Here is a 13,335-nt window from a genome sequence, read left to right on the forward strand (position 1 = left end):
GGGGACAGCTCTGAGGTGTGCAAAGGCAATATTACAAAAGAACAGAACAGAAAAAGGAGCACTATAGACCATTATCCCTTGTGAAATCCTTAGCAAAATGTTGGCAAGGAGGTTAGCAGTATATGAGTATGCAAAGGGTTAGACACTGTAGCCAAAGGGAATTTATTCCAGGGATGGGTGACCACTTCAGTATTCGTAGCCAACCAGTAGCGTTCAGGCTAAAAATGAAAAAGAATCACATGGTCATATCACTGGATGCAGAAAAAGTATTCTATAGAAACTCAGCATCCACTTACATAAAACTTTCAGGAAACTAGAAACATAGGGCGTTTCCTCAACGTGATAAATACTACCTGAGAACAATATTGTAGCTGATGTCTCACTGATTGGTGAAAGACGGAATGTTTTACCCCTAAGGTTTGAAAGAAGGTGAGGAAGTCCACCCTCAACATGGTCTTCATCATTCTTCAGGAATTCCTAGCCCGTGTGAAAACATACAGGGAATAAGCAATCAATAGATGGGAAAGGAAGAAGGACATGATCCTCTGTGTAGAAAAGTCTAAGAAATCAAAAGTAAATAAACAGATCTGTAGACCTATGACGTAAATTTAACAAGGTACAAATCTACATACAAAAATCAAGTACGTTTGTTTATACCGGACACATGGACACTGCAATGGCAATGCCATTTACAAGCCTGCAAGGAAATGAAATCCCTAGGTGTACGTCTAACAGACCATGGACAGGGACTCACGTATGCTGAAACCCCTGCCACGCCCCGGGAAGGGAATCGAAGGACATGGACATAAATGGAGCCACGTCACGTGCCATGCGCAGCGATTGGGAAACTCATCGCAGTAGAGGTATCAGTCCTTTCCATAAGGGTGCCCAGAGTTAATGCGAGTCCTCTCCAAATCCCAGAAAGGTTTTCTGGTAGGTTTGTTGTTGTTGTTGTTGTTGGGTGGCAGCCCCGTGTAGGACAGATAAACACCGCCCTGCCCTGCACCCTCCTCCACCACTGTTCTCATGTTTGAGCCCCTTGCTGCAGCCACGGTGTCCATCGATCTCGTGGAGGGGCTTCCTCTTGTTCGCTGCCCTTCCGCCTTGCCAGGCGCGATGTTCTTCTCCAGGGACTGGTCTCTCCTGACAGCGTGTCCACGGTACTTTCCCGTGCGCAGCTGGCAGATATAGAGATTATTCAGAAGAATATATGGGAAGACAAAGGAACCAGCCCAGCTAAAATCAAGTGGCCCAAGAAGCCTAAAGTGAGAGGATGCACCTGCTGGACTTTGAACTTGTTATTTTTTCCCAATAGTTTTGTTGATATAAAATTCACATAGCACACACTGCCTTCGTTAGTCACATTTATTTATTTATTTATCAAATTTTCACTGGGGGCTCTTACAGCTCTTATAACATTCCACGCATCCATTGTATCAAGTATATTTGTCCATATGGTGCCATCGTCATTTTCTAAACGTTTGCTTTCTATTTGAGCCCCTGGCATCAGCTCCTCTCTCTTTCACCCTGGTGACCCCTTGACAAATGATAAATTAGTATTATTTTCAAATCTTTACGTTGCTTTTAATAAGAGTCATAGACACACGATCACAACCAGATCACAACCCTCCTCCCGTATTCATTATTGGCTCCTATTTCCCATCATCGTCCCCCACAGCCCCTGTAGCAATCGTGCAAGTATTGTCTCTATCCGCTGCTCCTTCTGTGATTCATAAACGGGGAAATGGAATAGAAGCAACAACAACAAAACAGAAAGAAAAGACCAACGTCCACCCCCATGGAGACTGTGTGGCCGGGCTGAGGGCTGCACACACGGGTCTTTGGAGCGCCGCACAGGACGCAGCTGGGGCCCAGAGAGAGCAGCCATTGACTTGGAACGTGCAAACTCTCCCAGGAGCCCTTCCCAGGCCCCGCAGGCTCTCTGTCAGAGTGGGTCCTGCATGCACAAAACACACGAGGGATGGGACACTCTCCTGGCCAAGGGCATCCGGAGGGCGCCAAGCTTGACCTCACAGTGCCCTTTCCAGGAGCCCCACGGTGGCTTGGGTCTTCCTCTCTGTCTTGGTTGGCTCCATGGCTACTGCAGGCTGCTTTGGAAGGTGTCTTGCTCCGAGGTGCAGTGATGAAGACAGTGGTGATGGATGGCTTCCTTTGCAACCAGCCTGCTCTGTGCCAGGCACCGCAACGGACACTTTAAATAGCTTCCCTGTCGTCATTAGAACAACCCCGTACAGCATGATGGCACTTCCACCTGACGGATGAGACGATCCACGGGGTCCGTACTTGCCCAGGGCCCCACTCTAGGGTGGTCTCCAGACTTCTCTGGACACATACCCCACTGGGAAGGACTTTTGTGACTATACACCTCCTTTACGTCGAATTATTTATTCGTGACGCGTAAATTAGTCCCATGGTCATTGGGTACTCTCTCGAGGCACAGAAGATGCCGGGGAAAGTGAATAATAAGAGGACGTAAATCCACATTTCAAAGAGCCGTCTTGATAATTTTTCATAGATATTTTTTGTGGCCCAGTGCTTGTCAGACATGATTAGATTACCATTATTTTTACCTCATAGCATGGTTGACAAAGAGCTTGTACGTGGGAGAAGTTTCAGCTCGGTCATTTTTCATGTCGGCTTACGGCTTAAGCCACGCTTTCTAATTGTCCTTTTTTGTGGGGGTAATTCAGTTAAAACTAGATAATTCTGCTTGTCAGTTTGCTTAACCAGACAAAGGTAGACTCCCACAGGGAGACGGGCAGAAACCGAACCAGCTGGGATGAGCCCTGCTGAAACCTTCCTCCCTTGGCCCCTCCTGTGGCCCGAGTCCCAGTGGCAGGATGCTGCTCATGACACACCAACCCGAACTGAACGCACTGCCATGAGTCCATGCTGGCTCGTGGTGACCCTGCAGGGGCGGTAGAACCGCCCCTGTGAGTTTCTGAGATGAACTGTCCACAGCAGTAGAAAGCCTCGTCTTTCTGCTGAGGACTGGCTGGTGGTCTCGAACTGCTGACCTTTCGGATCACAGCCTGACAGGTCACTACTCCACCACCAGGGCCCCTTACCACTACCCACCAGCAAAGCTTAATTCTCTTCTTTCTGTTTAGATGTTAGAAAGCATATAAATAGCTGCTTGGAGACTTCCAGGGGATCATCTTGTACAAGTGCAATATTCCCCAACAAGCGAGGTAAGTGCGGGCTGGCTTGTGCTTACTTACTCATCTGTTGTGAGGAATTGCATGTCCTTTGACCAGGTCGGCGAGTTTGCTTCTAGGTCAGCTGGCATCCGGCAAGTTTGCTTCTAGGTCAGCTGGCATCCGACTCTCTCCCGATCCCACGGCACCTTCCTGAGGTTCCTCTTTTCCAATGTGCACTGTCCACCAGGGGCCCAGCCCAGGCTGACTGTCGCCCACTCCTCCTCTGCAGGGAGCAGATGCGGCCCATAGGGAATTGTTCCCTACGGACGAGGAACTGATGCAAGTAAGGCTGTGCTTACCTGGCCTGTTGGGTAAAATGGCACTGGGTACAAGCGATGCCCACTGGGTACCCATACAAATTCATCAGGTGTAAATTAGTCCCATGGTCATGGGTTCCTATCTCGAGCCACAGAAGATGCCAGGGACAGTTTACTACCACTAAGAGGGCATGCAAATTCACATATCACAGAATCTTCTTGAAAATTCATGAAGATCCACTCTTGGGGCCCCCAATCTTTCTTATGATGTTGCCCCCCCACATGGCGAGGAGAGTAAGAAAGATGAACAGACAAGGTGAGACGGAGCTCCTGGCTCCTGGCAAGTTTGCCCTAAAATCCGATGGAAACCTACACTGCCATCAAGGTCATAGAGTCGATGGCCTTGGATGTGGGAGAGAAGCTCACCTGTGAGGCGCAGCATATGCCGTTTTTCGGTCTGTTTCCTCAACTTTATCTCTGCCGGGCCGAACCTCGCCCCGAGCCGTCCCCCGTTCTGAGGCACGCCGTGTTGTGGAGTGAGGGATGAAGGAAGGAAAACCGGAAGGAAGGAATACGGGCATCCCCAAGGAGCGTGGGTGAGCGCGGAGAGTCCGGCAAGGATGGGGTGATAGGACGCAGGCCCAGAACTGGGGACCTCAGAAATCCTCGGGCACCCACCCTGTAGAATGAAATGACATCTCACCTTGGTCAGCATGTGGAAGGACACTTTTTTGTGTGTTCAAAAAAGAAAAACGGCGCAGTACACCGCGATAAGACCATTGCCTTTCTCCCAGCGTCTCCTTAAATGTCAGGTCTGAAATATGAAGTCATTAGGGGATATTAAAACAGTGCTGACAAACTAATTAACAAAAGACATTACGCCGGATGGGCTCAATTTATCCTTTTTAATGGTTCTTATAAATGGGTGCCGCCAATTAAAATTAATAAAGATTTACCAGCGATTGCCCGGTGTACATCGCTAAGAAGCGCCGCTGAAGGTCGGTCTAAAGTCAGCTCTGTCGGAGCTGCAAGTTCAGCTCTGGGGCGCAGTGCTGGGCCTCCCGCAGCTGTGTCTCCTTCAGCTCCCTTCTCTGCACTTTCTGCCTCTGCCCCAGGACAGTCACATACGGGTGGCTTGTCCTAGCCTGGCCTGGTGGTGATGCCCAGGATAACATCTGTACAGGGAAGGAACCCTGATGGTTAGTGGTTATGTGCTGGGCTGCTAACTGCAAGGTCAGCAGTTTGAGACTATCAGCTGCTCCCTGGGAGAAAGATGAGGCTTTCCTTCCAGTAAAGATTTACGGTCTCAGAAACTCAACAGGGCAGCTCTACCCTGTCCTATAGGGCCACCGTGAGTCGGAATTGACTTGCTGGCAGCGGGTTTTGTTTTGTTTTTGAGGGAAGAATAATATGCTGCCCCCATCTTTCACGCGTCGGTCAGATGTGTCACCATTTTCTGCTGCAGGGATTTCAAGGTGGTGCCTTGGAAGAAAGGCCTGGCGATCCACTTTGGAAAACTAGTCATTGAAAACCCGACGGAGCGCAGCTCTACTGGGATGCACAAAGGGAGGGCGGCTGTGAGCCAGAGCTGGCGGGATTCCAGGTCTATCTCCCAGAGCCTGTCTTTCTGAGCTCCACCTGGCCGGGCTTGCCCTGAGAGCTCGGTGGTCTCCGATTCTTGGGAGACAGACAGGGTGATGCATCTCCTCTGATGACACGGGCCTGAAATGCTGCCCGTAGGCCCTCTCTCAGCTGGAGTGGGTTTGGTAGGGATGAGGGTCTAGAATTCAGCTGTTCTCAACCTGTGGGTCGTGACCCCTTTGGGGGTCGAATGACCCTTTCACAGGGGTTGCTCGATTCATAAAAGTAGCAAAATTATACTTATGAAGTAGCAATGAAAATAATGTTATGGTTGGGGGTCACCACAACATGAGGAACTGTATGAAAGGGTCTCGGCATTAGGAAGGTTAAGGTCTAGAGGAATGGAGATGGTCATTATCCAGAGAACCCATGGCCACTCTTTGTATCAAGTGAAGTTTCACTTCATTATGCATGCCTTTGTTGTTAACTGCTGTGGCGTCGCCGCCGCCGCCCCCCGCCCCACACACACAGTGACCCCAGACCATTGGATTGAATGACTGATTAGATGAACTCTCTGATACTGGATGCCCTAGAGTGAGACCTCATCCCAGGACAGGTGTGTCTAGAGGGTGCAAGTGGGGCAGGAGAGAGCAGAGTGTCTAAGGCTTGAGAGGGCGCAGAAGCTCAAATCCAGCAATTCCAATCCACTCTTTATCCAAACCAGAATAAAGTCACTGTTGACCCAATATCAACCTAACGGGTGCCAGAGTAGAGCTGTGTTCTGTAGGGGGTTCAGTGGCTCTGATCTTTGGGAAGTATGCTTCCAGGCATTTCTTCCAAGGTGCTTCCAGGTGGATTTGAACTGCCGATCTTTGGGCAGTAGCTGAGCACTACCTAGGGACTCACACCATTTTCCTGGGACCTGCATTTCTTGTGTATCTTTGATGTGGGGTTGTATGTGTGTGTGTGTGTGTGTGTGTGTGTGTAGGGTGGTGTGGTGGCTCCCTAAGAGTGAGGTAATCAAGTCCATGGGTCAGCCACTTGGCTCCAGTATTGAGGTCTGAGGGTCCTGCTGAAGTGTCCACCAGGGCTATGTCACACACTCCCGTTGCCAATGATGCCATGGGCTTTTGCTGCCACCAGACTTTCTCTTATCTCATGGTCCTCCTGGGAGAAGGGCATATTTGGAGCCATCTAAGTAGAAAGAAGATTGCCTTTAGAGTCATCCAGATTAGCCATCCATCACCTTGGAGCAGGTAATATTGTCATTGTTGGGTGCCATGGAGTCCACCCCAACCCACGACGACCCTCTGCACCACAGAACCAAATACTGCGTGGCCCTGCGCCATCGTCACAATTGTCCCTGTGCCTGAGCTCAAGGAGGCAGCCACTGGTTCCATCCATCTCCTCGAAGGCCTGCCTCTTTTTCACCCCCCTTCCACTTTACCAAGCATGACGTCCTTCTCCAGGGACCGGTCTCTCCTGACATGTCCAAGGTACTTACGATGAAATCTTGCCATCCTTGCCTCCAAGGAGCACTCGGGCTCGTGTCTTGCAGTGCAGACGGGCTGTCCGTGAAGCAGTCCATGGACTTTCAATATTCTTCGCCAGCTCGCAATGCGAATGCGTCGGATTCTCCGTCGGTTTTCCTTGTTCAGTGTGCAACTTCCACAGGCACACTGTGGAGGCCGTGCAGAATGCCATGGCTCGGGGGAGGCGCACCTTCGTCCTCAGAGTCACATCCTTGCTCTTCAATACTCTGAAAAGGTCTTGTGCGCCACTTGCCCCTCAATTGGTATACTGTGGTGGCTTGTGTGGTGTTGCCATGCTGGAAGCGATGTCAGTGGTATTTCACATACCAGCTGGGTCCCCAGAGTGAAGAGGTTTCAGCGGAGCTTCTAGACGACAAACGAGAAGGACTCAGTTTCCCCTTTGGAGGAAGAAGCCGCCGAAACCCTTGTGTTACCTTGGCGATAGCTAACCATGATGGCTTGCACGTGGTGATGTCCAGTGCATGTTGATCTCCTTCTAACTTTTCCTGGGTCCCTGTCCCCCCATCTATCAACGGATGGGGCTAAGGTTACTCTGATGCCTGAAATGGTGTTCAGAGGGGAGGTAACCTGCTTGTCAAGTCCACTGACTTTGTAAAATCATCCCAGAAGGACCCTAATGCTCTAGTCTCTCTCTCTGTCTCTGTCTCCAAAGTGAGGGAGTTAGAAACCCTTGGGATGATCGACCAATTGGAGAAGGGAGAGCGCAGTGGGATCTTCACGCATTGGCTTAGTCACCTGGAGTCAGAGAAGGTGGGGTGGAAGGCTCCTGGAAGCAAAGGTAGGGGGAAAAGAGGAAACTGTCGTGGAGAGGGGGTCGGATCCATTCGCACCTTGGAGGACCCCTTTGGGGACAGGTCTTGGCTACCTTCTCCATTCCCTCCTCCTTGCTTCTCACCCAACCCCCAAATCCACATGGGGAAAATGGTCAAAGGATAAGTTGGGCATCTCTTGCAGCAGAGCCTCTCCGGGCACAAAGGCTCCCTGGGTGGCGAGTTAAGGGAAATGTGACCTCCAGAGCTCCCGGTTCCCTGGGAGGCATTAGACTCCCTTAATTGTGCATTTTATTGTTTCCTTACCAGCATCACCCAGCAAGTCACTTGGGTGACAGTGTATTAGAGGCAGCAGAGCACGTTAGAATAAATAGACCCTTGTCCTACAGTGTCTCCCTTCCTCTACCAGAAACCAGGACGCACGGGCCTTCTGAAGACCAGAGGGACAAAGAGACCAGGAAGCAGGCTTGCGGAAAACGGAATGCAGAGTTCCGGAATGCCTTCTGTCTGATCAATCTTACAGGCAAATTCTCCCAATTATAAACATCTAGTTGCAAAGGGCAAGAACAGTTGAATTGGAACCGTGCCTCCTCCCACTTCCGAGTTATGTCCAAGGTGATATTCCGGTTTAATGTGCGCATCTCTCTTCAGGAGAAGACCGCAGGACCAAGTTGGAAGGCCCCTGCACTTAGAACCGAAGGACGCCCTCCACTCTATATAGCGTCCCAACTGCTGGTGACCTTGGCGCTAGTGACCGCTTCTCTGATCTGACGGCTTCCCTGGTTTATCAGTTGGGAATCATAACCCCACCAACCTCACAAGAAGCAATTCATTGTGACCAGACTTGAAAGGGATAAGGTATCTGAACGTGATACGTACATACGAGGGGGTAACCGGAATTTCCCCCCAAAGCTATCTATTTAATTTTTTTTACAAAACAACCTTATCATCCTCAAAGGACTCTCCATGACACTTCATATATTTGTCAAATCTGCGATTCCATCCATTCTTGGAAATATTTTTCAAACTCATCTGTTTGGATGGCTGACAGCACCTCCCTCATTTTTCCCCCTTCACCTCTTCTACATCATCGAATCACTATCCTTTCATGCCCTTCTTCATTCGCAAAAACAAAAAGAAGTCACATGGAGTGAGCTCAGGTGAGTCAGGTGTGTGGGGCAAGAGAAGCATGTTGGTTTTTGCCAAAAACTGGCACACTGAGATGGCTGCATGAACATCTGCGATGCTGTGGTGGCAAAAGCAGACCCCATCTGTCACAAACCAGACCTTTCATGGTGTACACGGTTAACACAATCTTTTCAGAACCTCTAAGTAGAAAGCTTGATCACAGTCGGACCTGGTAGAACAAACTTCAAATGCACGATCCCCCTCACATTAAAAAAACAAATGAGCATCATCTTGATCAGTGATTTCACTTGAAGAGCTTTTTTGGGCGAGGCGACGATGGCGTCTTCCACTGGCTTGATTGAGGTCGGCGTTTGTGGTTGTGAGAACAGCACCGTGTCTCATCACCAGTAATGTCTGGGTCACTTCAGAGCTGTTCTTTCAAAGTACTGCACGTTTCCAGTCGACGAAAACATGGTCAGTCAGAATCCAAGGCACACATTTCACAGCGACCCTTCTCATTCCCAAACCTTCCGTTAACATCCGCTGAACTGAGCTCCAAGACAGTCCAGATGATGTCCCCGTCTCTTCATTGGGCCCTCATTGGTCTTCAAGTACAAGTGCATGAATTTTGACGACCTTTTCATCCATTCGGGAAGTTGACAGACGTCCAGAATGAGGGTTGTCATCAATTGACATTTTACCTGTTTTGAAATGAGAAAACCACTCGTACACTTGAGATTTCCCCACAGCGCTGTCCTTGTAAGCTGTTTCTGCGGCATTTTTCCTGAGCAGGAAACAAAATTTCACAGCCAAACCCTGTTCTCTTAAATCGGCCATCACAAAAACAAGGTTCAAGCAAAACTGCTTTTCTGAAAAAAAAATTCACTGTGACCAGAGAGAACCTTCCCAAGCAACGCCACTGGGTGCACTAACTCAGAAAGAGTTGCTTGATGCTCGCCTAGCTGGGGAAAAAAGTGTACCACAAAAGCTCTGCCCAGGAGAGCTTTTTTTATGTGTACCCATATGTCTCCCCTTTCTACCATACCAAATGAACCTTGATCAGTTTCCCTAAATTGTCTGGCCAGCACTCCAGAGTTCCATTCTTTCCCAGGAAACATAGTACAGAGACATGATGCAAAGCAAGGACAGTCTGAGCCTCTACTACCTATCCACAGTTTTGTAAACCTACAGGGTAGAAGCTGTTATTCCTTTTGCTTGTCTATCCGTCCGTCCGTCCGTCCGTCCATCCATCCATCCATCCATCCATCCATCCATCCATCCATCCATCCATCCATTGGGTCGGTTCAGACTCACACTGATCCTATGTACAATAGGAGGAAGCACCACCCAATCCCGTGCCATCCTCACAATTGTTCTCATGTTCGCACCCATTGTTGCCGCCATTGTGTCCACTCATCTCGCTGAGGGTCTTCCTCTTGTTGGGACTTTACTGGGGTTTAAAGAAGAAGAAGAAAAGGATTTGCACTTAGAAGCACTGGGTGTGAGTTCCTTTGACTTTCTTGCATGTGTACTGGAAACACTTGTAAAGGGGAAAATAAAACTCATACCTACTAAAGTAGCTTCTCTGGGGCTTGAGCCCAGGAATCTTTATATTTAACAAGTTTTTTTTGGGGTTACTCTGACACAGATTAACATTTGAGAATTCTGCTCCTCTAAAGCATCATCCCCATCGCTGGTTGGTTACAAGGGACATAAAACCAGACGCTACCCTGCTTTAATAGTGGGGGTGGTGGGGTGGAGGGGGCTTCTGTATGAGCTCTCTTCTGGAGACTGGTTGTTCCTGGAGACGACTGGTTGTTCCTGGAGACGCTCCTGGAGACTGGTTGTTCCTGGAGGCTGGTTGTTCCTGGAGACTGGTTGTTCCTGACTCCCTGTGAAGTGCAGTTTTCTGCTGTGTCCCCTTTCATTCCTTTGCTCCCAACTCTCTCTTTCTCTCTTTTCTCAGCAAGGGAATAATCTACCTGCTTTGGAAATACGCAGAGATGGTCCTGCTCTGGGCCTCTTCTCTTCCTCCCTACATTGAAAGTCTATGTGTTCTAGAATCCTAGGGAAGGGAAGAGCCCTGGAGATGCACACTTAATCCCTTAGACAGCAGAGGGCATGCTCTTTCTGTAACCCTGAGCTTTTTTACATTCAGCTGGAACTTAATAAATGTTTGACATGTGAGTCAATAATGACTAAATCTATCTCCTAAAATACTGAAAATATTTGTCTAGATAAAGTTCCTCGGGGTCATTGGGAAACCAGATCTTGGCCATAGACATCGTAATAATTCTTTCTGGTTACAACAGCCAACATTGCTACTAGCATCATTTATTGAGCCCCTATGTCCCAGGTGCTATATTAGATGCTGTCTTAGTTACCTGGGGCTGTTGGGACAGAAATGCCACCAGTGAATGGCTTTAACAAACAGAAATGTAGTCCTTCACATGGTCCACATGCTTCACGGTGCGAGAAGTGTGATTTCTCTCACTGTCGACACTGGAGGAAGGTCCTCATTTCCTTTCAACATCTGAGAGCCCAGACTTTGTTGGAGATCTCCGTGTGTTTTGTCAGCAATATCTCCCTGGGCCCAGGAGGTTCTCAGCACAGGGATCCCAGGCTCAAAAGACACATGCCATTCTTAGCTCTTCTTTGGTGGTGATAGGAAGTACCTCTCACTCTGTTCACTTCTCTGTCCTTTGATCTCTTGTGGGATATAAGGTGTTGCAGGTCACACCTCAGAGAAACCCCCCTTGACATCTGATCAGGTCTGGGAGATGAGTAAGGAAGGTGCATCACACCATAATCTCCTAACCATGGATTGGTTATTCACATATCAGATCACAACATTATGTAACTGCCAAGTCACGTGATTACATAACTGCCAAACCACAGAGAATCACAGCCCAGACCACTGGACACATGTTTGGGGGGGAATAAGTGCTTTACAGAAATGGTCTCACGACAGTCTAGCAAAGTCTGTGCTGTCACCATCATCTTACAGGCTAAGAGATCGAGACTCAGAAAGCTGAGCTGAGTTTTCAAGGTTACACCCAAGACGTGTCGGGGCCTGGATTTAAAACCAGAGATGTCTGTCCTTGAAGCCCATGTTTCTTGTACACACATGGGAGTCTACATTTACAGCCTCATAATTGTTCATCTGGCTGGTCTTTACAGATTGTGCGGACCCCTTTGCTTCTCTGTACATTGAGACCACTCAGCCTTAGGGCACACACAAAAGCCTTGAGAAACAGTGTCAAGGGTCCCCCTGGTCACAGTCTGGTCACAGCTGCCATCATTTCCACTGGAGTGGTGCCACTAGTTGGGTATTATCTCTCTACCTCCCTTGGCTTGGGCTCTTCTGCCCTCAAGTCAAAAGGGGAATAGGCTACTGGTGCCACTTGGGGGGGAAATGGGCACAATGGAAAGAAAAGAAATTTTGCATGACACTACAGTATTTTAGATATATAAAACGCAGTATAAAGCACTTGCCCATATATGTTCCAAATTTATCCTCACCACAGGTGAGGAAGCAGATTATACTTGTTCTTAGTTGTTTAGAATAAAACTTTCGAGCTCAGAAATGATAAGTAGGGCTACTATGAGTTGTAATCAGCTTGATGGGAGGGAGAGTTCTTTTTGACTTGGGCTTTGGAACCCAACCAGGTTGATACGCGAGGAGAGGCTACTCTAATGATGTTTAACTCTAATGAATGAGTCACCATCTCTTCTTTAGGACTTACTAGTTACTGAGAATCTCCTGTAATAGCAACCCGTCAGCATTAATGGGGATTTCCTATGTGTCTGCCTCTGTATTAAATTTAATCCTCAACAACCCTTAGAGGTGTGCTGTATTTTATTTTCCTTTTCATAGATAAGGAGGCTCAGACAGGTTAAGTAACTAACCCAAAGTCATATAGGCAGTTAGTGACAGAGCATGAGTTCAAATCCAGGCCTTTTGATTTCTTAACTCATTCACTTTGAACCTCCATTCCTAGGCTGGTCTGGCAGTGCTCCCAGGAGCACGTACCATGGAACGGGAGAGCAGTTAATATGTATAGCTTGGCCACTACAGGGCTTGTACTTTACCAGCAACATCTCCCTCTATCCTTACTACAATCCTTTGAAGTGGGTGGAATCTCCTCATTTTAGGGACAAGGTCATGGAAGAGAAATCAAATAATCTCACCGTAGTCTTACACTTAGCAACTGACAGAGACTAAATCCTAACTCGGGATTGTCTGGTTCCAAAGCCCTTCCTTCCTCTTATCCACCCCCCTCCCACCCCAAGTGTGATGTTCTGCTGTGGATAGGATCTCCACAACCTTGTCTTCTCAGAACACACCTCCACTCGACAGCCCTGCATGAAGGATGTATCAAAAGTGCCTGAAGGGAAAGTGTGGTATCTATGTAATTTGTTGTCAGTTTGAGACTTAAGAGTGAAGGGGTGGTTTAGCCTGTCTATCAGGTAGCAGCTTGATGACCTCATTTGGAAGCGCTAAGAATATAAATAGCTCACTGGAGGCGGGGCACACACTCCCTCCCTCCGAGACATTCCTGCGGACAAGACACATGGAGCTACACTAGAGCCCTGGAGCTGGAGGAGCCATGTGGAGACCCCTGCCAGCGCTGAGATGGTCCCACTGCCACTGGATCCACAAGACTTTCCACCCACTGGCCTGTGATATCCATGCGTTCAGAGTCATTTCATGTGTTTTGTGAGTCTGAAGAGGAAATTATGGACTAGTATCAGACATATGGGCTAATATTGGACTTATGGACTTGATCTGGACTGGGCGGGGATGTTTTCTTAATGTACAATT

This window comes from Echinops telfairi, unplaced genomic scaffold (genome assembly GCF_000313985.2).
Source record: "Echinops telfairi isolate 266 unplaced genomic scaffold, ASM31398v2 ScPeMD7_18;HRSCAF=68, whole genome shotgun sequence".
NCBI classification, from domain to species: Eukaryota; Metazoa; Chordata; class Mammalia; order Afrosoricida; family Tenrecidae; genus Echinops; species Echinops telfairi.